General features: G+C 41.3%; 1 protein-coding gene across 1 annotated transcript in view; it reads right to left on the bottom strand.

Moving 5' to 3' along the window:
- LOC124709029 overlaps positions 1–18370 on the bottom strand; it is a 737074-nt gene that overhangs the window by 471727 nt on the left and 246977 nt on the right. The gene's annotated exons all lie outside the window — the stretch shown is intronic.

Genomic DNA, 18370 nt, shown 5'->3' with positions numbered 1-18370 from the left:
CAGAGGCAAAACAAGAGGAGAAGAAACGCACTAAAAAGGAAAGGAAACACAAGGAAAAGAGAACAGAAATCGAAGTGAAACAAGTAGGTAATCGTGACTGGCGGACCTCTTACCTAAAAGCTGGGTGAGCGAGTCACCCAGCAGCACATTAAAATCCTCTTCCTAAAATCCGAGGCAACAAATTGGACAGGACACAAAACCGTAAGACCTTAACCACAGTCGTTGCGTCGTCTTGCAAAATAGAGGGCAAATCCGGTGGCAGGGAAACCACCGCCCTCTGGTCAGAGAATAAAAGACAGTCAAGTAAAATGTGGCGGACAGCCACAAGCACTGGACGCCACAAGCACTGCAGATTGGGGGGTCCTCCCGCCGGAGTAAAAAACCACGCGTTAAGGGACTGTGCCCGATGCGGAGGCGAGTGAGGAGAACCTCATCCCGCCTGCATGGCTGGTAGGACGTACGCCATGGCCGCGTGGTGGCCTTGACCAGACGCAGCTTATTTTCACCGACTGCCAGCCACTCCTCTTCCCATTGACGCATAACACGAAAACGCAAAAAGGAGGTAACAGCATGGAGAGGGACGGCACATTCAACAACGTGAGGGAGGGAATATGCATCTTTGGCAGCCACATCAGCCAGTTCGTTTCCCCTAATACCCACGTGCCCCGGCACCCAGCATAAAGAAATCTCCTTCCCCTGCCGTTGCAGGTGGAGTAGGGCATTATGGATGTTCTGGACGACCGTATCCGCTGGGTACAAGTGTTGCATGGTCTGAAGGGCACTCCACTTTATTATTATGATTTTGTTTATTTATTAATCGACAGAAAGTGCAAAATGGCTAAGGAGGCATGGCTAGAGGACAAATGAGCTTTTAGAAGCATACATCACTAGGGAAAAGGTAGATACTACCTATAGCAAAATTAAAAAGGCCGTTGGAGGATAGAGAAGCAGCTGTATGAATGCCAAGATGGATAACCATTCTTAATCAAAGAAGGGAAAGCTGAAAAGTGGAAGGAGTATATAGATGGTCTGTTCAAGGGAGATGTACTTGAGGGTAATATTATAGAAATGGAAGAGGACGTAGATGAAGATGAAATGGAAGGTACGATATTACAAGAAGAATTTGACAGAGCACTGAAAGACCTAAGTCGAAACAAGGCCGGGGGAGCAGACAACATTCAAGCAGAACTGCTGATAGCCTTGCGGGGAACCAGCCATGAAAAACACTTCCATATGGTGTGCAAGATGTGTGAGACAGGCTAAATACCCCTGGAATTCAAGAAGAATATAATAACTCTAATTCCAAAGACGGCAGATGTCGACAGACGTGAATATTATCGAACTATCAGTTTAATAAGTCATGGTTGCAAAATACTAACACGAATTCTTTACAGAAGCCAGTTAGGATTCCAGGGAAATGTAGGAACACGCGAGGCAATACTGGCCCTAAGACTTCTCTCAGACGATATATTAAGGAAAGGCAGTCCTCTGTTTATAGCATTTGTAAACTTACAGAAAACTTTTTGACAGAATACTCTCTTTCAAATTCTGCAGGTAGCAGGGGTAAAATACATGGAGCGAAAGGCTACTTCCATCTCGTACAGGAAGCAGGTAGCAGTTATAAGAGTCGAAGGGCATGAAAGGGATGCAATGGTTGACAAGGGAGTGAGACAGAGTTGTAGCCGATCCACTATATCATTCAATCTGTACATTGAGCAAGCAATAAAGGAAACAAAGAAAAATTTTGAGTAGGAATTAAAGTCCAGGCAGAAGAAATAAAAAGTTTTAGGTTTCCCGATGACATCGTAATTTTGTCAGAGATAGCAAAGGATTTTCAAGAAAAGTTGAACGGAATGGACAGTGTCTTGAACGGATTATATAAGATGAATATCAACAAAATCAAAACAAGGATAATGTAATGTAGTCCAATTAAATCAGATGAGCAGAAGTTAGATCAGGAAACGGGACACTTAAAGTAGTAGATGAGTTCTGCTAATTGGACAGAAAAATAACTGATGATGGACGAATTACAGAGGGTACAAATTGGAGACTGGCAATGGCAAGAAAAGCGTTTCTTAAGAAGAGAAATTTGTTTAGTTTAAGTGTCAGGAAGTCTTTTCTGAAAGTATTTGTATGGAGGATAGCCATGTATGGAAGTGAAACATGGACGATAAAAAATTTAGACAAGAAGAGAATAGAAGCTTTTGAAATGTGGTGCTACAGAAGAATGCTGAAGATTAGATGGGTAGATCATGTAACTAATGAGGAGGTACTGAACAGAATTGGGCAGCAAAGAAATTTGTGGCACAGCATAACTAGAAGAAGGGATCGGTTGGCAGGACACATTGATATATCAGGGGATCAGCAATTTAGTACTGGAGGAAAGCGTGGAGGGGAAAACGTAAAGGAAGATCAAGAGATGAATATCTTAACCAGATTCAAAAGGATTAGGTTGCAGTAGTTACTCAGAGATAAAGAGGCTTGAGCAAGATAGTGTGGAGAGCTTCATGGAACCAGTCGTCGGTCTGAGGACCGTTACGACAGTTATTTACATTTCATCGTTTCTCGCAAAAAATAAATACAAATAAATAAAATAAAATATTAATATGCATTTGTAGAACCTCTACCTCCAAAACAAATACTTTATCAACTACGGATCCGCAAATCTCCGTAGACTATAATCCAGTAGATTGTGGCAAATCTGATAGGAGCCTTGCACCTGGCCCGAATTTTCCTCTGTTGAAGTCCGCACTTGGCTTTGAAACTTTCCTGCAAATTAACTGCTGGACTTACGTCAATTTCTTTTTGTACCTACGAGTCTCACAAAACAATTTTTTTCCTTATTTAAGTTTTAACTGATTTTGCTGAAAAGAAATTTCGTATCCGTTTCGTACCCACTGTGTATATTCTTTTCTTCTTGCTATACAAAATTTTTCTTCCGTACGGACTGCTGCAGTTTTGTTACTCGCTTTAATATGCAGCCACTTTCCATCACCTCATAAAAAAATGTGTCCATGACGCTAATTTTACTGCTGCATTTTCAGTAATTCTTTACAGAAGAATGGAAAGACTGGTATAAGCCAGTTAAGATTCCAGCGAAATATAGAAAAAGGCGAGGCATATTGGCCCTAAGACTTGTCTTAGAAGATAGATTAATGAAAGGCAATCCTACGTTTATAGCATTTGTAGACTTAGAGAAAACTTTTTGACAATGTTGATTGGAGGATATTAACCTCCGTTGAAAGTCAGCATACAAATCATGTAATTCGTACAATAATAATAACGCTGTCCTTTAACTTTTAACCACAAAGTAATTATTATTAGCGGAAAAATAGTCCTATCGCAGCACAAAAAAAAGCGAATATCCTCCAGTTTAAAAGATTATGAGCGAAAAGTGCGGTACCAGCTGCCCCGATCTCCCTTTCTCAGAACCTTTAAAAATTCTCCCAAAAATTTTGGCAAGCGAACTTATTCGCGCTCTTTTTAACATGCGACTTACCTCTCATTCCCACAATCTCCTCAAACTGTAACACGCCCATACCCACTGGTCCATCGCTGTAAGTCCATCTCACCCATCCGTATCCAGTTGCTCATTCTCACTCACTCATTCAGCCCAGCTCATTGTCATGATCTCTTTGTGTCTGTTACTGTCTCTTCTCTCACGCCCACAGTCTCCTTTGTTCTGCCTTTCTATTGATTTCCCCTCTCAATGCCACTGTCTCCCTCTTGATCTCTCTTACTGCTACTATCTCATTCAGTTCTTCACACTGCTGCTGCCTCTTCTCACTGTCATTCTCTCTTTCTACATCGTTGTCACTGTTATAGACGCTGTCTCTCATTGTCACTGGTTCTCACCCACTTACCCTTTCTCCTTCTCTTTATCCCTCTCCCGGTGGCATTGTCTTCTTCATTCCTTTCCTAGCGCTATTCTGTCAACTATGTTCCACTGCCACTTGTCCCTTTCTCTCACACTGTTATTATTTCCTTCGTTCTTTCTATATAACAGCAGCTGTCTACTCTCTTCCAGTGTTTATTACATTTCCCTCCTTTCCCACTTCCATTGTCTCTTTCTCTCTCAGCATAAAAAAGTGCGAATATGTTTGCATGCCAAAATTTCTGGGAAAACTTTTAAAGGTGTTGAGGAAGGTAGAATGAAACAGCTGGTATAGCACTTTTCAGTCAAAGTCTTTTAAATAAACAGGAAGGTAGTTATCTTTTTTTGCTCCTATAGAAGCATTTTTCCGCTGGTTCCCTTCTTTTTCCTGCCACAGCAGGGCATGACACTCATATGAGAAGAACTTTATGGGTCAATAAAATTTTGGTAGTTCACTTACATGAAACTGAAATAACGTAAAACTAACTTTACACTTCCACCGGATTTTAAGTGCACAAAAATTTTGCATGCGCTTCAACACTACAATGTGTGGTTCCCAGTACCCTGCTGTTGATACTGGAGACACTTTACAGCGTATTTCTCCGTGCTACGTCACTTTACAAACTATGTTTCCCCCTCATACCGCATTTTACTTGTGTATTTTACGTGTACAAGCAGCGTAACTTTGAACCTCTGCACCTCGGAAACGGATAAACATATTAATATAATTTTCAAGACTGTTCGAGAACAGGATCTCAGGAATATATAGCAAATATTTCACGCATTTACCGTGCATAGCCGCCTTGGAATCCGCGGCCCGGTTTTGGTACGAAAAATGGCAAAAAAACGCTTCTCTTGAGGGTTTCTTAGGAACTGCCCATAAATTAATAGAGATTTTTGAAAATGGGAAGATGACACTTCTATATAAATGCCTAGAGAATATACTGTCAAAATTGGAGAAATCTTATGCAGTTTTTTTATTATTTACATTTCGCCTCATATCAGATTTTACGTGCTTATTTTACTTGTATAAGTAGGGTAAAATTAAACTACAGTATCTTTGAAACAGATGAAGATATAATTAAACTTTTCAAGGTAGTTTGATGCCTGGATCTTAGGAAAACATCGTGGAAATTTCAGTCATTTGCTTTGTATAGCCGTCTTGAAATCAGCGGCCATGTTTTGGTACAAAAAAGGTAAAAAAACTTTTTTTTCCGAAGGAACCGCCCATGAGCTAATAGCGCCTCCATAACCCCCTTAAGACTCACCGTATACCACATCGAATGCAAAAAGAGGCAACTAATTTTCTACATTTGCCTACACAGGAGGAAGTGCGTAATATTCATGCATTAACCCTGTACTGTAGGATAAAGACACCCAAGCGGCCATTTTTTTTTTCTCATCAGTCTTCTGAGTGGTTTGATGCGGCCCGCTACGAATTCCTCTCCTGTGCTAACCTCATCATCTAAGAGTAGCACTTGCAACCAACGTCCTCAATTATGTGCTGGATGTATTTCAATCTCTATCTTCCTCTACGGTTTTTGCCCTCTACAGCTCCATCTAGTACCATGGAAGTCATTCCCTTATGTCGTAATAGATGTCCTATCATTCTGTCCCTTCTCCTTATCAGTGTTTTCCTCTCCGATTCTGCGCAGAACCTCCTCATTCCTTACCTAATCAATCCACCCAATTTTCAGCATTCATCTGTAGCACCACATCTCAAATGCTTCGATTCTCTTATGTTCCAGTTTTCCCACAGTCCATGTTGCACTACCAAACAATGTTGTACTCCAGACATACATTCTCAGAAATTTCTTCCTCAAATTAAGGCCGATGTTTGATATTAGTAGAATTCTCTTGGCGAGAAATGCCCTTTTTGCCATTGCTAGTCTGCTTTTGATGTCCTCCTTGCTCCGTCCGCCATTGGTTATTTTAATGCCTAGGTAGCAGAATTCCTTAACATTATTTACTTCGTGACCATCAATCCTGACGTTAAGTTTATCGCTGTTCTCATTTATTCTACCTCTCATTACCTTCGTCTTTCTTCGATTTACTCTCAAGCCATACTCTGTACTCATTAGACTGTTCGTTCCGTTCAGCAGATCATGTAATTCTTCTTCACTTTCACTCAAGATAGCAATATCATCAGCGAATGATATGATATATCTTTTTACCTTAAATTTTAATTCCACTCCTGAACCTTTCTTTTATTTCCATCATTGCTTCTTCGATGTACAGATTAAACAGTAGGGCCATAGACTGCACCCTTTTTAATATGACCACTTCGTTCTTGGTCGTCTGCTCTTATTATTCCCTCTTGGCTGTTGTACATATCGTATATGACCCGTCTCTCCCTATAGCTTGCTTGTACTTTTTTCAGAATTGCGAACATCTTGCACCATTTTATGTTGTCAAACGCTTTTTCCAGGTCGACAAATCCTATGAACGTGTCTTGATTTTTCTTCCATTACTAACCGCAACGTCAGAATTGCCTCTCTCGTGCCTTTACCTTTCCTAAAACCAAACTGTTCGTCAAATAGCGCATCCTCAATTTTCTGTTCCATTCTTCTGTATATTATTCTTGTAAGCAACTTGGATGCATGAGCTGTTAAGCTGATTGTGCGATAATTCTCGCTCTTGCAGTCTTCGGAGTTTTGTGGACGATGCTTTTCCGAAAGTCAGATGGTACTCGTATGTCGCCAGACTCATACATTCTACACACCAATGTGAATAGTCGTTTTGTTGCCACTTCCCCCCAATGATTTTAGGAATTCTGATGGAATGTTAGCCATCCCTTCTGCCTTATTTGATCTTAATTCCTCCAAAACTCTTTTAAATTCTGACTCTAATACTGGATCCCCTACCTCTTCTAAAACGACTCATGTTTCTTCTTCTACCACATCAGACAAATATGGATGTGTGTGATGTCCTTAGGTTAGTTAGGTTTAAGTAGTTCTAAGTTCTAGGGGACTGATGACCTCAGATGTTAAGTCCCATAGTGCTCAGAGCCATTTGAACCATTTGATCCTTTCCTGTAGGATGAGTCTGTCCTTCAGACAATTATTTCTTTTTCGATGTCTTCACATTTTTCCTGCAGCCATTTCGTCTTAGCTTCTCTGTACTTCATATTTACTTCATTCCTCAACGACTTGCTTTTTATATTCCTGAGTTTCCCGGAACATTTTTGTACTTCCTCCTTTCATCGATCAATTGAAGTATTTCTTCTGTTACCCTCGTTTCTTTGCAGTTACCTTCTTTGTACCTATGTTTTCCTTCCCAACTTCTGTGATAGTCCTTTTTAGAGGTGTCCATTTCTCTTCATATGTGCTGCATACTGAGCTATTCCTTATTGCACTATCTATAGCCTTAGAGAACTTCAACCGTATCTCGTCATTCCTTAGTACTTCCGTATCCCACTTCTTTGCGTATTGATTCTTCCTCACTAATGACTTAAAATTCAGCCTGCTCTTCATCACTACTATATTCTGATCTCAGTCTATATCTGCTCCTGGGTAAGCCTTACAATCCAGTATCTGATTTCGGAATCTCTGTCCGACTATGATATAATCTAACTGAAATCTTCCCGTATCACCCGGCCTTTTCCAAGTATAACTCCTGCTCTTGTGATTTCTGAACAGAGTATTTTCTATTACTAGCTGAAGTTTGTTACAGAACTCAATTAATCTTTCTCCTTTCTCATTCCTTGTCCCAAACCCATATTCTCCTGTAACCTTGTCTTCTGCTCCTTCACCTACAACTGCATTCCAGTCCCCCGTGACTACTAGATTTTCATTCCCTTTTACATACTGTATTGTCCTTTCAATATCATATACTTTCTCTATCTCTTCGTCTTGAGCTTGCGACGTCGGCATGTATACCTGAATTATCGTTGTCGGTGCTGGTTTGCTGCTGATTCTGACAAGAACAACCCTGTCACTGAACTGTTCACAGTAACACACTCCCTGCCCTACTTTCCTATTCATAACGAATCCTATTCCTGCTACACCATTTTCTGCTGCTGTTGGTACTATCCTATACTCATCTGACTAGGAATCCTTGTGTTCTTTCCACCTCACTTCACTGACCCCTACTATATCTAGATTGAGCCTTTGCATTTCCCTTAAAGATTTTATAGTTTCTCTGCCACGTTCACGCTTCTGATATCCCACGCCCTGACTCGTAGAACGTTTCGTTGATTACTCAATGTTTTTCTCATGGTAACCTCCCCCTTGGCAGTCCCCTCCCGGAGGGAGGTATCCTGTAGATACACTTTACGTGTCCTTAATGCAGTGGTTTCCACTGCCTTCTGCATCCTCAGGCCGTTAATCATTGCTGATTCTTCCGCCTTTAGGGGCAGTTTCCCACCCCTAGGACAAGAGTACCCTGAACCTCTGTCAGCTCCTTCGCCCTCTTTAACAAGGCCGTTGGCAGGATGAGGGTGACTTCTTATGCCAGAAGTCTTCGGCCGCCAATGTTGATTATTAATCAAAATTTAAGCAGCGGCGGGATTCGAACCCGGGACCGAAGACGTTTTGATTATGACTCAAAGACGCTACCCCTTTCTTTTTTTTCCTTGTTCCGTATTGTTCGTTTCGTTTGGTCTGGGCGGACGTCACGTGACATCCGTTCAAGTTGATCGTTAATTCCTTTACTCAGTTTTTTTGTTACAGAGGACAATCGGCCCTCTGACCGAACACGCTGAGCTACCGTGCCGGCGCCTGTAGACCCTCCTATTGTGTATAAAAAAAATACTCCCTAGTCCATGGGCTATACTCTCTAGTCCACGGGCTAAACAAAACACTTGACCTTGCCTTTCTATCACCAACGAAACCCGATGTGTGAGGCACGGAGAAATCCCGTTTTTATGTGCGGCGTTTCTGTTCCGTCTTAACGACAAGCGTCGGCACGACGATCAAGAACGGAAGAACAGAGTGAGCTGTCAGACGACGTCAATCAATAGTGCGCTGACGAACCCCTCTCTAGGACGACGACAACTCAGGAGCAGGCTCTACACGAAGAGAACACAAGCGCTGCGACGCCTAGCCGCGGCAGAGTGGAAGACTAGCCGTGGTACAAACGCTATAGCAGTGACTTCTGAACTGTATTGTTTTGCTTGCAATGAAATTGTATGTACCGAACGACATTGATTAACATTGATTATTTGCATGTCGCCATTTTCTTGCGACACAACTTTGTGAATACGCAAAGTTACGTATTTTCAATTTAACTTACAGTAATAAACACCATTAACACGATTTGCTCGAATTGTTGTCTAGCAATCCAAGAAAACAGCTTCCTAGGCACCCTGTATCAGACGAGTGGGCAGTACACAAAAGTTTCGTTACACATTAGGAAGCGCATGCTGTCACATGTGTACCGACTGTGGATATCAACAGATACATCCACGAACATTTAGAGGTGCGCAGACCACCAGATATGGTTTACAAGGTATAGTCTTCCAGGTGGTGTCCCCTTACGTCTTTCCGACCTTTAAACTGACATCCAGGTAGCTATAGGGGACCATAAAGTGTAATGTAAACCTTGAAGCAGCTGGGCGATTTAGCATTTTTCATATACGGGGTGTTTCAAGATACCTATCACATGTTTATAGGATTTTTTTATAGGGGAGTTGATAGTTAAGGTTTCCCCATTCATTGAAACAATCATAGCTTGTGGTCCGTCTCCAATACATCGTCGTCGAGCGGACGTAAAACCACAATCTGGTCTCCTTTTATTTATTTTTTACAACAGTGAGAAACTGGTACTTTCGCAGTTAGGAGGGTTGAATGTGGTGATCCACGAACGCGCTGCCCTCTCGATTTTGTAGAGGATGTCCTTCGCCACATAGAAGAGATCCAAACGACGAGTACTTAAAACATTGCCATGCCATGCGCTCCTGTAGAGCACATATGTCAGAGCCCACTGTTTCCTCTATGTGCATGCAGTGAAGTGGGGGAACTGAAAGTGGTCCGATCTTCAAATTTATTTTACATCCAAGCGGTACGTTTCTGGACCTAAGTCTTTTATCAAAACTTTATCAAAGTATCCTCTATACTGCAGGCTGTTCCAGCTCGTAGGCTCCGTTGTGAGCCGCGGAGCGCTCCCTGCTCCAGGGAGCCGTGTCGCTCGCTGTGACCATTCAAGTGGGCCGGCACGCCGGCACGTGGCACAGCTGGCTGAGGCAGGCGGCAAGGCAAGCGTTTCGATGCGCCAGCTGCGTCTTACAAGATCGACAACCTCATACTCATGGCTGCTAAGACGTGGTGACATGATACACCAGGAAATACGATGTTCGGGAAAGAAATAAGAAACAACTGTTTTACAAGTAATTGCATACTAAATTTATTGGGGCTCTGCAGCTTGACGTACCTCTCTTTCAACAAAGTTGAATTTTGCAAATCAATAATCTCCAATTGAAGTGACGATGACAAGTCATCGGAGGAAACTGAAAAAGGAGTGCTGAAGACCTTAAGTCCCTTTCCAAACTACTAAGGTCTCGGAATAGTGTTTCAAACGACGTGATGAGCCGCTTTAACTTTGCTTGGTAATCGCCGAAAGTAGTACCTTCAGGTAGTTTTAAACAAGCAAGACGATTGAAGAACGTTAAATGTCCATTACCCATGTGCCTCTCAAATAAACGTAACTTTTCCATGAACGCTTTGATCTGGTCGTGCATGACAACGATTAGCTGCCCTTTGCCTTGAAATGACAGATTTAAATTATTCAGACGCATAGTTATGTCAGTTAGGAACGCCAAGTCTGATATCCATTTCATATCTTTCAGACAACGCATTTCTTCCCCTTTCATTTCGAGGAAAAGGGATATTTCCTCACGAATGGCAAAGAAAACATCAAGAACTTTTCCCCGACTCAGCCAACGAACTGTACTGTGGTAAGGTATAGCCCCATACTCCGCTTCCATATCTTTCAGGAATCCTTTGAAATGGCGATGATTCATACCGTGACGCCGCACAAAATTCACACACTTCACGACATCTTTCATTACGCCACCTAGCTCTACTGTTTCAGCACACAGTGCCTCTTGGTGAATAAAACAATGAAGAGTCAAATGTCTTTCCCGAATTCGTCCCTGAGTTAATTTTTCAAACGAGAAGCAAAACATTGGTGACGTCCGATCATTTATGGTGCACCGTCTGTCGCTACGGAATGGGGCTTATCCCACGGCAAATTCATATTTTCCACTGATTCACTAACAGCTTCAAAAATGTCACATCCTGTTGCTGTGTAATCGAGTGGCACCACATCCAAGAGTTCTTCAGTTACTTGCAGCTCCATGTCGACACCACGCACAAAGACTGCAAGCTGAGCACAGTCCGATATGTCGGTGCTTTCGTCAAGCGCTAGTGAAAATGCAACAAAGCTCTCCCCCTATTTCCTGAGTTGTGTCTCTAAATCTGCTGCCATGTCCAGGATTCGACGAGACATTGCTTCGACAGGCAAACCCCTTCAATTGCCTGCACCTCCCTTGGAAACAAACAGTCTGCAACTGCTACCATGCACGATTTTATGAGTGGTACCACCGAAAACGGCTTGCCACTCGTCGCAATGATGTGAGCGACTCTGTAGCTTGCTCGAATTGCAAATTCAGTAGTGGTTTCTCCGCTCTCATTCACCTGAAAATTATAAACGCATTACAGAACACGAACTATGTTGCATGTTTTGATATCCTCCGTATTACGAAACCGTTTTTAAATTTACGTCTCCTGGTATGTCGTTTTTAAGCCTGGCTACCAGTTCTCTGCGTGCAACGCCTTCTACCTGATCGTAGTGCGCTGCGTGAAGACGTGTATAATGTCGTTGTATATTGTACCTCTTCGCAGAATTAAATACTTTAGGATATACAAGACACTGTGGACGACCATCCCTCTCAATAAATGGAAAGGTATCCTCCAATAGAGGTACAGGGCTCCCGCGGCTAGTCATAGCAGTCATTGTACACGGATTATTGCGTCAGTTGCGGCTGCATGCGGCCAGGGGGCAGTGAGTTCGCTTTCCCCCTCCACGCGGGTTCCGAGCTGCCGCAGTGAGCGCTCCGGAGCGCTCCGGCTTCCTGGAGCTCGGTTGGAACAGCCTGCTCTATAGCCTGTAACAGGAACTGTGAACAAGCGTTAGACAAATCATTGACAGACGTTACTGGTAGGATAATTGACAGAAAAATACCTAAGACTGAGCAAAAACTTAATCCTCCATCTTTGGATTTGCAGCCAGGCTCATTTACAAACTTTAAACTTTTTCCTTTTTCTGTTTTCTTGTGTACTACGTACAAATTAATTTCCTTGTCTTTAAACGCTAATATTCTTCTCTTACAAGAAAATCTTTTTCTCATTCGTCAAGTGATGATCCCAAGCAGAACATCATCTACTTCAAAATGTTCCCGTGATGCACTGTAGCGAGTCCAGTTCGTCACCAGGCATCGTGTGAACTGTTTTCGTAGTTGACAAAATGTTTGGAAGTAAATTTTCAGAAATAAGCCTCATTATACACCAACGATTAAAGATACGAAGTTTATGAAGTAAAAGAGTAGTATATCGGGACGTATTGCTCTATTTTTGGCTAGGGATACAATTGGTTCTGTTGTTATCTTGTGACGTCCAAGATGGGCATGTCCGACATTATGGAATACCGCTGTTACATAAAACCCACCTTCACTGTGAAAGTGCTGAAAACGAAGATTAGATTTGTGCCTTCTGCAAATCGATGAAAAAAACGAATAATTGTTTCAGAACTAGGTTTTGAAGTAAATACACATAACAAAGTATCATTGAATCAAACTATTTTTCCTGTTACTGATAAGTAATTCTTTTAAGAGTTTAAATTAGGAGCAATTTCAGAACTGTGTTTTGTGTACATAAAGTATATTTTTCCCCAAGTTTAAATGATTATCTGCATTTTTACAACCCTGTTACATATTTCCTGAGTATTCTATTTTAGCCTCGAAGTGCACCCCTTTTAAAACTTTTTTTTTTTTTTGGAGATAAGTTTTACAAATTTTTCAAATTGTGTTAAGAGAAATACTTTAAGTTTATGATAAACTATGAAACTATGAGAGCTAAGAATGGGTTCAATATGGAGACACAAGTTCAAAAGTAAATGGTACTCCGTAATGCCCGAAGATCATCTAAAACTTTTTCGGCAAAAACAAACTTATTTTATATACCATCAAAACCTGTATACTTTAGGAATATCTATAATAAGAACGCAAACTATCATATAGTGTGATTCTCTATATTACTAGTAAGATCATAAGCCTCATCTTGAATAAGTAAGAACGGGACGAATTTTTTCTTCATCCGTTTCACAGGAAACGAGCTGTAGTTAAATACAATTGACGGGCACAATTTCTGTGCGCACTAGCCCTGGCTGTGTAGGCAACCCAACACACACTACTGCTATGCTGGCAGACATTTAGGGGGAATACTTTCGCGAACATGAGGGAAGCGGACTATTATCGCAGAACTGATAGGACTCCTATGCGAAGGTAATTTTAATTTCTGGTAAAAGCGCTGTCAAAGGTGACCGAATTGTAACGTCATCAGGCGGATTTCAGGTCTTCTCTATCTGATGTGGGAACTACGCCCGTTACTGTTACGTATATTTATCCAAAAGGTTTAAAGAAATATAAATCTTCGCACTCGTATATGCGTTGCAACCGCTTTTCTTCCAGCCTAGTAAACAAGTATCACACAATGACACTGTAAATAAGTAGCAGACGTCACATAGCTAGTCTTGAAATTCCCGCTGGTGGTGCTTATTTACCTAATTATTAGATAGTTGTGATTTTCACTGCAGTAATATTTTATGTCAGAGCAGGTAAACAAGCATAATAGCATATAGTTTACGTTATGTAATTGGGGTGGGGAATTCCTGGACGGTTGCTGAGGATCTTAGGTTACGAAGTAGTTCCCTTTTGTTTCGTTCTTTGTAAACACATCATTCCTTGATCAGACATATGATACAGATTTGAAATTTCTACCCTCTGAATGATAATGATGAATTGATTTGTTTTTGGTGTTCTACGTCTTCGTCTTCGGCAGCCATACTAAAATAGGCTGGGATGAATACTTAAATCAAATAACAAAAGTATGAATGTAAATATCTCCCTAAACTGCACGGAATAACACTTGTTCGCTCGCTCTCTCTCTTTCTATCTCTCCCACCACACACACACACACACACACACACACACACACACACACACACACAAACACACACACACACACACACAATAAAACCCGGACAACATAAATTCTTAAAACCTTCTGGTAAATAAGGATAGCAATTGATAGCGAGGAGATGAAAATGCTGTTGCAAGTTTGCTTGGCTGTATCGCCCTTAAACTACAAATGGGTGATGGTTCAGTCTCTCTGCAAAACACTACACTCTCCAACCTAAAAACTTTTTCTGGAGTAGAGGCAGTAAACAATACATTTTGTCATACGTGTTACACTTGTCTCATCATCAACTAAAATAGTTTAAACGTACTGCTGCTCTGTCGTTATAATAAAAAATACACCCAACTGGAACGTAGCCTATTGATATGTGTGAGCGACATACGCCACAATAAAGTGAATGCTCTTGGATAAGGGGGACGCCATGGATCAGAGGACAATGCTCAACCCGTAGTAGGGTGAGTGTCGCTTCATCTCGTCGCTATTACTGGAAGGAGACCATCTACAGCCGGAGAATTAATTTTAGCGATTGCAGCTTACTGTCCGACATTTCTAGTCACCAAATTCCACTGGAGTATGATCTTTTCGCACAGTAGAGTGGTATGTCAATGACACAATATTCCAGAATGTGTCCACTGCAAGACTGCTTGCCTGCTGTGTTAGCTGACTCACTAGTCCGGGGTCGCGAGTTAGCTAATACGGAACAGTTCCCGCCCCTGTTTTTGTAGCAGTGGAAAGGAGCCCTGAATCATTGGAACTTTTGCTCAGCTGGGTACATTCGCTCAGGAGCTTAGAGAACACTAAGTAAGTCGGAGCGTATGAGAAATTCTTTTGTAGATAACTCCAGTTTTGCCAATTTGCCTCCACAATCGCATACAACTTTGCGCTTTAATGAATTATGAAGAAATATTGGATGCTGGGTATTAGTTTTTCTTTTGCATATCAGCCACAGCAATATCTTCAGCAGCATGTAGTCGGGATGAAATTAGGTGTATCGAAGGTCAATTGCCTGGGAAGTGTAGACATGATAGATGACAGTGCCTGCCACATCCACCGGATACTATCTGAGTGGCAAGGCAGATGTGACAAAATGCCTTGGAAGGAGTACCACTACTTGTGCAGCAAATGGTGGAGTTTTTTTTTCTCAAATTTATGGCCAGCTAATTTCTCCCAGTCTTGAGAAAAACGTGTTTAAAAAAAAACAGTGAGTAAATTTTTTTTTTTGGGGGGAGAGTTTATTGAGTTTTGGGATTTTGTTCGTATTGACAATTAAATAATTTTTGGAGAGGAAAGACCCGAGAAATTAGTGAAGATCTATAATTTTTTACATTTAAACGCAATTGAGCTTTACAGTCATTATGATTCTATATCAAGTTCAACCTTTTTTTGGATTGTAGATATTATTTAACTGTGTTTCTTATATTACGAGAAAGATTAAATAACAATTTCAATCAAATAAATTCTTGTGGCAGTAAATAGTTGCTTTCAATAAATATGATGGCTCTTTTTAATTTGTGTAAGGGTATGTAACATTTTATATGTTAAGTACATTTTCATATTTAAATATATAGCTGGGTTTTACTCGGCTTTTTGGCGGCATTTTTAAAATTCTTTTAAATTCACATGGATTTTTTTGAGTCGAGTTTAATTATAGCAACCCTGGTCCTTACAAGCACGTGTCTAAAATTAATTCACCATGAGAAATACAACTTCGCAAACTCCCTTGTCAAGCCAATACCGAACGAACACATCGGGGTAAATTGCAATAGCATGTAAGTTGGGGACAGAATTGCATTCAACAGACACTTGCTTCTTCTTACCCACAAAGTGGCCTTATTACAGAACACAAAGACACATCAAGCACCGAAAATACTTTTATAATCTGAGCAATCTCATTTCTACTAGTACGTGAATCACTCCCTGTGTCGTATTCAATGCAACCTCAGGAAGACTTAGGCGAGGTTTGTGTATAATAAGTGATGAAAGCTGAAAGGAAACTGTATCATGACCATGTTTCAGGGATATGTTAACTGCCACAAATTAATTCTTTGGTTAAGAAGAGAGAAGTTTAGAAACAGCGCCGCCACAATGATCTGCAGAACAACTAGACTTGTACTTAGCACGTCATCTTAACTAGAACTGAAATATTAAGAAACGTGCCTTCTGAATCACAATTTTCGCTTCCATTGAACTAAACGTGCCATTGACTATTCGGAAGCGACCAGACGTCTGTACTGACCTGCAAAGCCCCCTGTTGAAAAATCTAGTTCAGCCTAGAACAGTGAATGGGACATCGGGGCTGGCATATAAGCCATCTGGCCAAAATACGCAGACTTTGTATCAGGAGTTGTTTCACATGCATATCTCCCACATTTTCAACCGTATCTCGTCGCCATAGCGAAGCGCAGGAGATGTTAAATGGAGTTAGGGCGTAAGTGTCTAGTTGTCCTGTCCGATGAGAATATGTCGTCTTGGCAAAACCATAAAAATAGTATCGACGTCTGTTACTGTAGCCAAACATTCAGGTGCTGGAGATTATTTTGCTTCACTAAAACTGTTACCTCAGCGTTTGTAAGGTGAAGTAAAAGGACAGCTGATACTTGTTTCTCTAACACGGTATGCTTCTCGCGCACTGGAAAGTGCTATAATGTGAAAGCCTTTACGTTTTCCAACTTTCGCAAAGAAAAATCACAGAATATAACCACAATTCAGTTGCCATATCACCAACCATTGGAAGTAATGTCAGTTTCAAGACGGAATTTGCAAACGCATTTCGTCCGCGGAAAACAGTAATTTATCACAAACTTATCAGCCGGCCGGTGTGGCTGTGCGGTTCTAGGCGCTTCAGTCTGGAACCGCGTGACCGCTACGGTCGCAGGTTCGAATCCTGCCTCGGGCATGGATGTGTGTGATGTCCTTAGGTTAGTTAGGTTTAATTAGTTCTAAGTTCTAGGCTACTGATGACCTCAGAAGTTAAGTCGCATAGTGCTCAGAGCCATTTGAACCATTTTTGAACAAACCTATCAAATACCTATGGAAAATTCTCAAGAGATGATTCATGTAACTACCACCCTATGTTACTCTCGAGAAAAATTATAGAACACGACGTTTTACTTGGCTGCTTGCATGGATTTTGAATGAAACCGAAATGCGGAACCTAACTCGCGTATTTCACAATTGTGGTGTTTGGTGTTTCTGGACTTCCCAAATGCTATCGATTCAGAACAACACGAGCACCTACGAATGTTCATTCGTATGGTAATTCTAACTAAATCTGTAACAGAGTTGCGAGTTTCTTAAGAGACATTTCACATCATGCTTTCCTGAACGAAGATATTGACATACTAGTAATCTCAACCGTGCACCTGGCAAATTTAATAACGCAATTCCTGTTCAAGAAAGGCTTAGTAAATAGTTGTTAATGGACATCTTGTAAACACCGCGAGCTGCATTTAAAATGTTTAATAGCCAAACCGGTATTCGGGCGCAGAACCCATCGTGAATGGCATACATGGGTTGGCATTGAAAACAGCTACTTGTAGTCTCGGAATGGATAAATACAAGTCCTGTAAGGTCTTTATCAATCCTGCAAAATAGTGGCAAGTGTAGGTACCGATAGTGGGGGTGGATAGCGATTACGCACCCTTCTCTCCAAAGCAGACCACAAATGGCTCTGTAATACTGAGAGCTGGTGACTGTGGTGTCCAAGGGAAGATGCGACAATTCATCCTCGTGCTCACAAAACCAGTCCTGGAAGCTCCGAGCTGTCGTTTTGGAACACACCATCATCAGTGCGGAACAAATATAGTATTATGGGATGTAGTTGGTCAGTGAAAATAGATACATAATCGTTGGCAGTAATGCGATCCTGCAGAATTACCCAAATCATCACTCTGCGCGATAACAATGGAGATACTATCGTAAACAGTGCTGTCAAAGCAGATTTACTAAACACAGCCTTCCGAAATGCCTTCACAAAAGAAGACGAAGTAAATATTCCAGAATTCGAATCGAGAACAGCTGCCAACACGAGTAACGTAGAAGTAAATATCCTCGGAGTAATGAAGCAACTCAAATCACTTAATAAAATCAAATCTTCTGGTCCAGACTGTTTACCAATTAGGTTCCTTTCGGAGTATGCTGATGCATTAGCTCCACGTTTAACAATCATATACAACCGATCGCTCGACGAAAGATCCGTACCCAAAGACTGGAAAGTTGCATAGGTCACATCAATATTCAAGAAAGGTAGTAGGAGTAATCCACTAAATTACAGGCTAACGTCGCTAACGTCGATATGCAACAG

This window comes from Schistocerca piceifrons, chromosome 1, assembly GCF_021461385.2.
Source record: "Schistocerca piceifrons isolate TAMUIC-IGC-003096 chromosome 1, iqSchPice1.1, whole genome shotgun sequence".
Lineage (NCBI taxonomy): Eukaryota > Metazoa > Arthropoda > Insecta > Orthoptera > Acrididae > Schistocerca > Schistocerca piceifrons.
Note: the sequence above shows the minus strand (reverse complement) of the source record. Positions and strands in the feature narration are given on the sequence as shown.